Source organism: Orcinus orca, chromosome 8 (assembly GCF_937001465.1).
Source record: "Orcinus orca chromosome 8, mOrcOrc1.1, whole genome shotgun sequence".
Classification (NCBI taxonomy): Eukaryota; Metazoa; Chordata; class Mammalia; order Artiodactyla; family Delphinidae; genus Orcinus; species Orcinus orca.
Window position 1 is genome coordinate 59,782,181 of NC_064566.1, and position 9,313 is coordinate 59,791,493.

A 9,313-nucleotide genomic window follows, 5' to 3' on the forward strand; every position below is an offset into this window, starting at 1 on the left:
GCAATGAAATCCTGTTGTCATGGGCAGAATTGATTGAGAGATCGGATTCTGAGCAGCACTCCGCACCGAGGACTCGGGTGTCCTGCACCTCCCCGGGCACAAAGCTGACCGCCCGCCATCGAGCCCTCGGAGGGAGGCCCGGCCGGGAGAAGGACCAGTGCGCAGAGCGTGGGCAGGATGCACCACTCCCGCCCGCCGCCGCTGCGAGTCCTTTGTGCCGGTTTCGTTTTGTCTTCTGGGGTAAAGGCTCCCTCCGCCGCCATCGCTTCTTTAGGAACCAGCTCATGTGAAGGGGCCCGTTAGTCACGGATTCCGAGTCATTGTGGAGGGATCGGGCGTTTTCAGTGCCAGAGCTTCCAGTGACCTTTTAAATCCTGAGATGAAAATCTCGGGGCATCCAGAGCCCTTCCTCACGGGATGCAGGGAAGAGAAACGACCGCAAAGTCTGAGGCACTTTTCCTGCTCTCTACTGAGGCCTCTCTGGTCAATAGTAGTTACAATAAGAGTGACAGGTTTGTAGGGGTAAGACAGGAATAAAGACACAGACCTACTAGAGAATGGACTTGAGGATACGGGGAGGGGGAAGGGTAAGCTGTGACAAAGGGAGAGAGTGGCATGGACATATATACACTACCAAACGTAAAATAGATAGCTAGTGGGAAGCAGCCTCATAGCACAGGGAGATCAGCTCGGTGCTTTGTGACCACCTAGAGGGGTGGGATAGGAAGGGTGGGAGGGAGGGAGACGCAAGAGGGAAGAGATATGGGAACATATGTGTATGTATAACTGATTCACTTTGTTATAAAGCAGAAACTAACACACCATTGTAAAACAATTATACTCCAATAAAGATGTAAAAAAAAAAAAGAGTGACAGGTTTAAAAGGGTCTTTATGTAGTGCCTGGGTCTCTATATACATCATCTAATGCAGCCACAACCCTATGTGATATCATTATTGCCATTTGTCAGAAGAGAAAGCTGAAGCTCTGGTTTACTATTCTGCCCAAAGGCACACAGCTAAGAGAGCAATGCAGGAATTAACATTCAGTTCTGTCTGACTGCCTGGCTCCAAAGATGCCCCTCAACATTCAGACCACCTAAGAAATGTAGCCAGGACCCACCCACAGTGGCCCCTACCAGAAGGTAGGAGTTGCCAGCTAGGTTAGAATAGGCTGGGGAACTTCCCTGGTGGTACAGTGGTTAAGAATCTGCCTGCCAATGCAGGGGACATGGGTTCGAGCCCTGCTACGGGAAAATGCCACAGAGCAACTAAGCCTGTGTGCCACAACTACTGAGCCTGCGTTCTAGAGCCCGCAAGCCACAACTACTGAGCCCGCATGCCACAGCTACTGAAGCCCACGTGCCTAGAGCCCATGCTCTGCAACAAGAGAAGCCACCGCAATGAGAAGCCCACACACCGCAATGAAGAGTAGGTCCCGCTCGCCACACCTAGAGAAAGCCCATGCACAGCAACGAAGACCCAACGCAGCCAAAAATAAATAACTAAAAAAAAAAAAAAAAAGAATAGGCTCGAACAGGAAATCAACTGTGAACCCTGAGGAAGCCTCCCTTAAAAGTAAGGGGCCCCATTGCCTTAGTCAGCTCGGGCGGCTATAACAGTTACCATAGAATGGGTGGCTTAAACCATAGACATTTATTTCTCCTAGTTCCAGAGGTGGAAAGTTTGAGATCAGGGTGCCAGCATGGTGGAGTTCTTGGTAAGGCCCCTGCTTCTTTCTGTGTCCTCACAGTAGAGGACGAGGAAGAGAGTGAGCTAGCTTTCTTGCCTCTTCTTTTAAGGGTACTAATTCCATTCATAAAAGCGCCATCCTCGGGCTTCCCCGGTGGCACAGTGGTTGAGAGTCCGCCTGCCGATGCAGGGGACGCGGGTTCGCGCCCCGGTCCGGGAAGATCCCACATGCCGCGGAGCGGCTGGGCCCGTGAGCCATGGCCGCTGAGCCTGTGCGTCCGGAGCCTGTGCTCCGCAACGGGAGAGGCCACACAGTGAGAGGCCCGCGTACCGCAAAAAAAAAAAAAAAAAAAAAAAAAGCGTCATCCTCATGACCTAATTAACTCCCAAAGTCCCCAACTCCAAATACCACAACATTGGAGATTAAGGTTTCAACATACGGATTTGGGGGTGGGGGGGGACACACACATTCAATCCACAACACCCATAGTTCAGGGAAAGGGTTTAAAAGGAAAAGCTGATGACCCAAGTAGATCCTAGAAAGAGAGAAGGGGAGTGTTGGTGGTACTGGTCCCTGAGGTAGCGGTTCCAGACTAGTCCTGACCTGGTGCTCCTGGGAGGAGATTGTCTTCCCACAGTGCACATGGGACTTTTGCAGCAAATGGGTTCAGCTGCACCAACAGGTCTGTTCTTCTGGGTAAGACCAGTTTTCAGTGGTGACACCCAGGGTCAGAGCTACCTATTTAGCGTCTTTGTATAAATTTAAAAAGAAGAAGGCATCCCCTTCCTTGGGTGCCAGTTTAGTGGCCCAAGAGTAAGCACGGGCTGGATTTTAGTTTCCACTCATCTCCTTGGATGTGTAAGCTCTGCAGTGTATATGATCTGTACAACTCTGTGAAACCGAGCTGCGTGACAAGCAATGACAGTAGCAGATTTATAGACCCCAGTTCTAGACTCACTTGAATGGCAAAGCCAGTCTGAATCCCCTTTTTGGACTATATGTCTATTGGACCATGTAAGCCTCCAGGTTCTGGCATGCTCTGGGGTGAGGGGAAGACTCTAGCAGAGAGATACTAAGAATTCATGCAAATAAGGCAGTAGGTGGTTGAGCAATTAATTAAACATAAAGAAACCTAGCTGTAAGTTGTCCCCAAATTGTGGTTTTGTTCATGCAAGTTAGACCAATCCTGCTCCAAGTCCCTGCTTACCGCATGCTGTTACTGTGTTCTTGTCTTCTGTGAAGGTAGATACTAGGGATTCTCCTGGTCAGGCGTGAACTGATTGATGGAAAAAATTGCACTTAATCATAATGTATGATCCCTTTAATGTACCGTTGAATTTGAGTTGCTAATATTTTGTTGAGGATTTTGCTTCAATATTCCTCAGGGATATGGCCTTTAATTTTCTTTTCTTAGAGTGTTGTTATCTGGCTTTGGTATGTCAATGGAAAAATTGTTGCCTGCCATATCAGATAAAAAAGGATGCTGCAGCCATAAAGCTGCTATAGCCACCCAGACCACCCAGACGGTGAGCTCTGAGGGAACTCAGGATGGAGACAAATAGGCTGCCCATAGCCAGGCCCTCACTCCCAACTACGCACCCTGAGGGGATTCAGGGTGAGAAAACATGGGATACTCGCCCCCGGAGAGCTGACATGCATATCAAAGGAATGATTTCAGTGAGCCCAGACTCTTGCATTTTCCCACACATAGAAAAGAACTAACTTCCTTAACTTGAGATGTCTGGTTTTCTTCAGTTAACAGTAATCTTTTGGTGTTCCAACTACCTGGCCTTTGTCGCAAAAACTCCCACATATCCCGACTCCTCCCTTACCTCTTTGGAAGCATCTCTCCTCTGAGATGCTGTGTCCCGGGCTGAAGTCCTCGGTTTTGCCTGCTGAATAAAACATAACTCTCAACTTTTAGGTTGTGCATTGTTTTTCAGTCCAGGGGTATCAGGGAGATGCTAGCCTCATAAAATGCAGCTGGCTTGACTGTATGAATCAGACAGGGCCACAGGCTGTGTCCCATAGTTTGGTAGGGCCACAGGCTGTCATCCACAGTTGGACAGGCCGCTGGCTGTGCTCTGCTGTGGGCCCGGCTCCCTGCTCGGGTTGGGCCACCAGCTATGCTCAATAATCACCCTGGGCCTTAGGCTCTGAGACTGGGCAGGATTAGTGCCCAGCCTCTCTGGTTGGGTGAGGCCACAGTCTGTGCTCTGATGCTATGTAGGGCTGCGGGCTTGGCTCCCTGCCCAAACAGGGCAGTAAACTGGGCTCGGAGGCTGCTCAGGGTTCTCTCCCCATGCCCTCTTGTCAGGCAGGGCTGGAGGCTATGCTCAGCAACCAGGCCAGACTGAGGGCTTGGCACCCTGTCCAGGTGGGGCCATAGAATGAGATCTACGGCTGGAAAGCCCATTGGCTGTGGACCCAAACTGGACAAAACTGCCCAAAGAGCTCCCTGGCCAGACAGGGGCACTACCTCAGCTCTGTGGATAGGCATGGCCACCAGCTGGGCTCTCTGCTCAGGTGCCACCACCAGCAGGAACACAGTCGGCCAAGAGCCACATGCTGCTTTACTATGATCCTCATCCCCTCCTCCGTCTCTAGCTGATCCCTGCTGGTCTAACCCTACTGATTCCCCCAGGGATTCCTGTAAGGCAAGACTGAACTGGGTCTCCTGGGAAGCATCCTGGAATGCTGGGGAAGCTGGATGTCCACCTTGAGCTCTCTTTTTCCCACAGGAGAAGTTGTAGGCCCTGGGGGACCTTCTAGGTACAGAGCCAGGCCAGCCTGGGGGAGGAGCAATGCAGTCAAAGGGAAGTCCTGCTCTTACCCTTCTAATGCAGTTTTTCCTGGTTTCTGTGATCCAAGGGTATGCTTCAACCCCACTCCTGGGTTCTGGAATCTTCAGAGGTGTTTTGTTGTACACAGTTGCTAGTTGGTCTTTCTGTGAAGGAGACAAACTGGGACCACCTATTCCGTCATCTCGCTGACGTCCCTCCTCCTGACTGATATTTCTTTACTACTATTTTTGACCTTGAAAAAAAGTTATTTTTACACTGCTGCCAAACAAATAGAATCATGACTTATATAGTTAATTTCACATGTGTTTAGGAATTCTACTAACTTCTGACTTTAACAAAAACTTCTCCTTTTGGGAAATGAAAAGTGGGGGGCTTTCGTGGGGTGAATATTACAAAGAAACTGGAACAGGGCTAGAGATACTGATTAGGATCAGGGTCTAGGAAAGCAGCTTAGTCACAAGGTCCCAGAGGCAAGTGGGACTTGGACGTGGAAATGTGTTGAGGGGAAGTGAGGATGAGAGGGGCAGGTGAGACATTCAGAGCTGTTAGAATCCACGAACAGCAGTTCCATGAGAGGCAGCATTTTAGTTCCAAGCCATCTTCGAAGGCATCTTGAAGTAGTGGCTGGAGCCGGCAGAGAATTTGGTAGCAAAGGAAGGACAGAGTCTGGCCAATAGCAAGGAGGGCCGGCAGTTCGTTCACTTGATAAGGGTTTGAGTCCCTGTATGTCAGACACAGACAGTCCCTGGAAGTACAACAATGAACAGGACACACACAATGCCTGCGTTCACAAGCCTCAAGTCTAGTGAAAACAAAGGGCCAGGCCCCTGCTAAGTGAACCGGGTGTCCCAGTAGAGCTCCAGACACGGCCGAACATGAGTAGGAGACAGGGCAAAAGCAGTGCCATACTGATCAAGCACACACCAGGAAGACAGGGGAAAGGCTGCACCAACTTGAGCACACAGATGCTTGTCCAGTAGACCCACTTCTTGGTGAGGAGCAGACCCCCTTGCACTGTCAGGGTAGGTTCTTCCTGGCCCAGAGGCTGAGGATTTGCAGCCAAGTGACACTGGATGTGATGAGGTTCAACAAGAGCCTCAGAGTGCGTAACAAGTCAGCAGTCTCTGCCAGATGCACCCCATTCTGACCAAGCCTGGGCATGAACTGAGCTGCCCAGTCTGTTCCCTAGCATTCTTTTTTTTTTTTTTTTTTTTTGCCGTACGCGGGCCTCTCACTGTTGTGGCCTCTCCTGTTGCGGAGCACAGGCTCTGGACGTGCAGGCTCAGCGGCCATGGCTCACGGGCCCAGCCGCTCCGCGGCACGTGGGATCTTCCCGGACCGGGGCACGAACCTGTGTCCCCTGCATCAGCAGGCGGACTCTCAACCACTGCGCCACCAGGGAAGCCCTCCCTAGCATTCTTGGCTGCTGACAGTCCATCCCTCAAATTGTGGACAGCTTCTAGAGGTTGTGTTACATCTGTTCAGAGTCCCTTTCCTAGTATTTCCTAAAATGAAATGAAGTGAAATGAAATAAAATATGGCATAGTTACATAAGTCTTGTTTAAGCATGCAAAAAAAAAAACAATGCTGTGTGGCCCAATAAGTAGGATTTAATTTTGTTTGTCATAGTGTTCATTACTTTATTAGTTTCCTAGGACTGCTATAACAAGGTGCCATTAATTGGCTTAAAACAATAGAAATGTATTGTCTCACGGTTCTGGAGCCTAGCAGTCTGAAATCAAGGTGTACGGTCTCTATGAAGGTGCTAGAGAGAGGTGCTTACTTGCCTGTTCTAGATTCTGGTGTTTGTGGGCAATCCTTGGCGCTCCTTAGCTTGTAGATGCATCTCTTCAGTCACATGGCTGTCTTCTCCCTTCGTATCTTCACATTGTCTTCTCTCTTTGCGTCTGTCTCTGTGTCCAAATTTCTCCTTTTTATAAGGACACCAGTCATATTGGAGTAGCTCTCACCTTAGTGACCTCATTTTAACTTGATAACCTCTGATTAGGTAAGACCCTATTTCTGAATAAGGTCACATTCTGAGGGCCTGGGAGTTAGGACTTCAACATGTCTTTTTGAGGGAACACAATCCAACTCATAACATTTATTCTAAGTAATAAGTGGACCTTGAGTCCATTGCCAGGAATCTAGCCACATATTCTCCCTCCTTTCTCTCTCTCTCTCTCTCTCTCTCTCTCTCTCTCCTCTCCATCCCTGCCATCACATTCTATGAAAAAATAAATATGGTGTTTCTCAACCTGGAATATGTTTCTAGTAACATCACATTTTTTAAGCAAAAAAAAAAAAAAAACCTGCCTATACTATTTATTTAGGAATTAAACTATCGAGTACTTTGTGACATCTCTCAGATTATTTTCCTGTATTGCTTCTTCACTCTCATATTGGCACTAAACATCTCTTGTACCTATAGTCTGAACTGTCCAACTCAATTTTAGATTCATTGAGAACAGGGCTTCTAGTTATTGTTAATCTCACAGAGGAAAATTCTGGTCACAGTCTATGGGTGGAACAAATGATTGAAAGCATGTCACAATATCCCCTATGCCTGCCACCAAACACACTGCTCCAGGCAAAATAACTCTGTCTGGGACAGTCCTGTGCAAACTGGGATGTTTGGTCACCTTAGGACTCAAAATAGTTAAGGTTTAAATAGCAGGTGAGATGGAGGCAAAAAAGTGTGGATTGTTTTTCTGAGAGACTCAACTCTAAAGAGAAGAAGATAGAGTAATATCTAGAGAAGGAAACAGGGTCAAGAGAATTTTTCACCTCTTTATTCCCCCTCTTTCTTATTTTTTTAAACCATGCTGAAGGCCTATTTCTATAATGAAAGGAAAAAGTGAGGATGAGGCTGGAGGTATAGGAGGCTAAGGATAACTGATGGAGCAGCATCTTGTCCTCATGAAGTAGAAGAGGCAGGATGCTAAGTCCCGAGGGTAGGAGAAGGTCCCACCTGCCTGAGAGAAAATCCCATGTGTGAAAGTGGGAATGGGAAATGGAGGGGGATTACAACAGATGCTTTCCATCTTGTCAGGACGCGGAGTGAGGAGAGGGGTGGGGTTGAGGCTTGAACGGAGATGAGCAAAGGCTTGGAGATGTAAGAAAACAGTAAAACACATTCCAAGAACACAGGGATGCCCTGCTGAGATGGGGAATCCTGAATACGCAGCATATAACGTAATTATTATCACCAGCTAGGCTAAGATCCCCAGACTGTCCAAAGTCATACAACTACAAGCATATCATAACATATTTCCAGTCTTGAAAAATATCTACCATTGCATTTAAAAAGTCTTGTCTGTGGGCAAGTACGTGGCTAGACAGGAGAAAAAAAATACTTTTTAACAGGTTTCAGGAGAAAATGAAACATGAGAGGAAGCAAAAAATATACTCAGCCTTTGGCAGGACTATTATTAATGGGCACTCCTTACTGTACTGTGGTAGGTGGCACAGTCAGGCATACATGAGCTCAGACTGGAAAGCAACATGGGGAGAAGAGGAATCAGAGATGGGACAATTTGGAGGCTACATAGGGGCCAAGCACACATTCTTGGCATCCTGGATGGTTTGGAACCTTGACATAATGCGAAGACTTGGCTGCCTAGTACTAAGAACTATCTTTCTCTGGTGGTGGGCATTTATACATACCCTATGCCAAATCCTCATGATAACCCTTTGGGATAGTTATCCAATTTTGCCAAGGGGAAGACTTCCTTTCAATACAGTTAGCTAGTCCATGGCTGGTAAATTAGCAGAGATGAGATGTAGCTAAGCTGATTGATTTAGCCCCTCCTTTTGCCCTTCTTACTTTTCACCTACAACAGTGAGGATAATAACAATACCCAAGCACAAACCTTTGTAAGTATTAAATGAGGTCATGTACGTGAAAGTGTCAGGCACCCCACAGATGCTGCTTATATATTTGTCTAGCGTAGTAGTTTTCAACTGGTAGCAATTTTGCCCCCCAGGGGATTTGTGGTAATGGAGATATTTTTGATTGTCACAAGTAGGGGAGTGCTATCGGCATCTAGTGGGTAGAGGCCAGGGATGCTGCTAGACATCCTACTATGCACAGGGCAGTCCCCACAGCAAAGAATTAACCTGCCCAAAATGTCAATGGTGGTGATGTTGAATCCCTGCTAGTAGCGTAATGCAGGGGACTGGAAACCGTACACACTAACAAAGCACGGCAGAAGCAAAGTAACAGACAGGTCTCGGTGACAGGACACTTACAGATCTGGATCTTGGACCCACTACTTGCTTTTTTTTTTTTTTTTTTTTTTTTCCCACTACTTGCTTTTGACAAGTTATTTTAACCTGTCTGAGCCTCACTTTTCAAATGGGGATCATAACAGCATAAAGTCATTTCAATAAATTAAATAATTGCTGAATAATATTCTGCTAGCACAGTGGAATTAATCATTTGTCACCACCTCGCAATTTAATAGACACCAAGTTTCTAAACTTGCAAACGTTCTTTTCATAGTTAACAGGACTCTCTGCTGTATTTCTTGTGGTGCTTTCTTAAGACAGGTTTTATTCAGAAGAAAGTGACTTAGGGATAGTATTGAAAGCTGTCTGCCATGGCTCAGTATCTTGTTTTTTTTCCCAAATTCTTTTCTGAAAAGATCGCAGTACTTTTGATTTGGGCAAACACTGATCTAGACTTTAAAATCTTTTGCATAACGCTGGGTTTCAACTTTCTCACATGTGGATACTCTTACAATCTATCTTGGCTGCCTGAACAGAGGCAGCTCTCTCTCCACTGCAACATAACCACTAGGCAACATCTCGTATTGT

At 47.2% G+C, this 9,313-nt stretch overlaps 1 long non-coding RNA gene across 1 annotated transcript; it reads right to left on the reverse strand.

Annotated features, from left to right (window-relative positions):
• Positions 1–2,895: 2,895 nt before the first annotated feature.
• On the reverse strand, positions 2,896–4,635 carry LOC125965245 (uncharacterized). The gene is made up of 3 exons (XR_007478907.1): positions 4,525–4,635; positions 3,524–3,586; positions 2,896–2,967 (listed from the first exon to the last, which is right to left on the reverse strand). It is a non-coding gene; the product is annotated as an uncharacterized LOC125965245 (long non-coding RNA).
• Between the last annotated feature and the right edge of the window lie 4,678 nt (positions 4,636–9,313).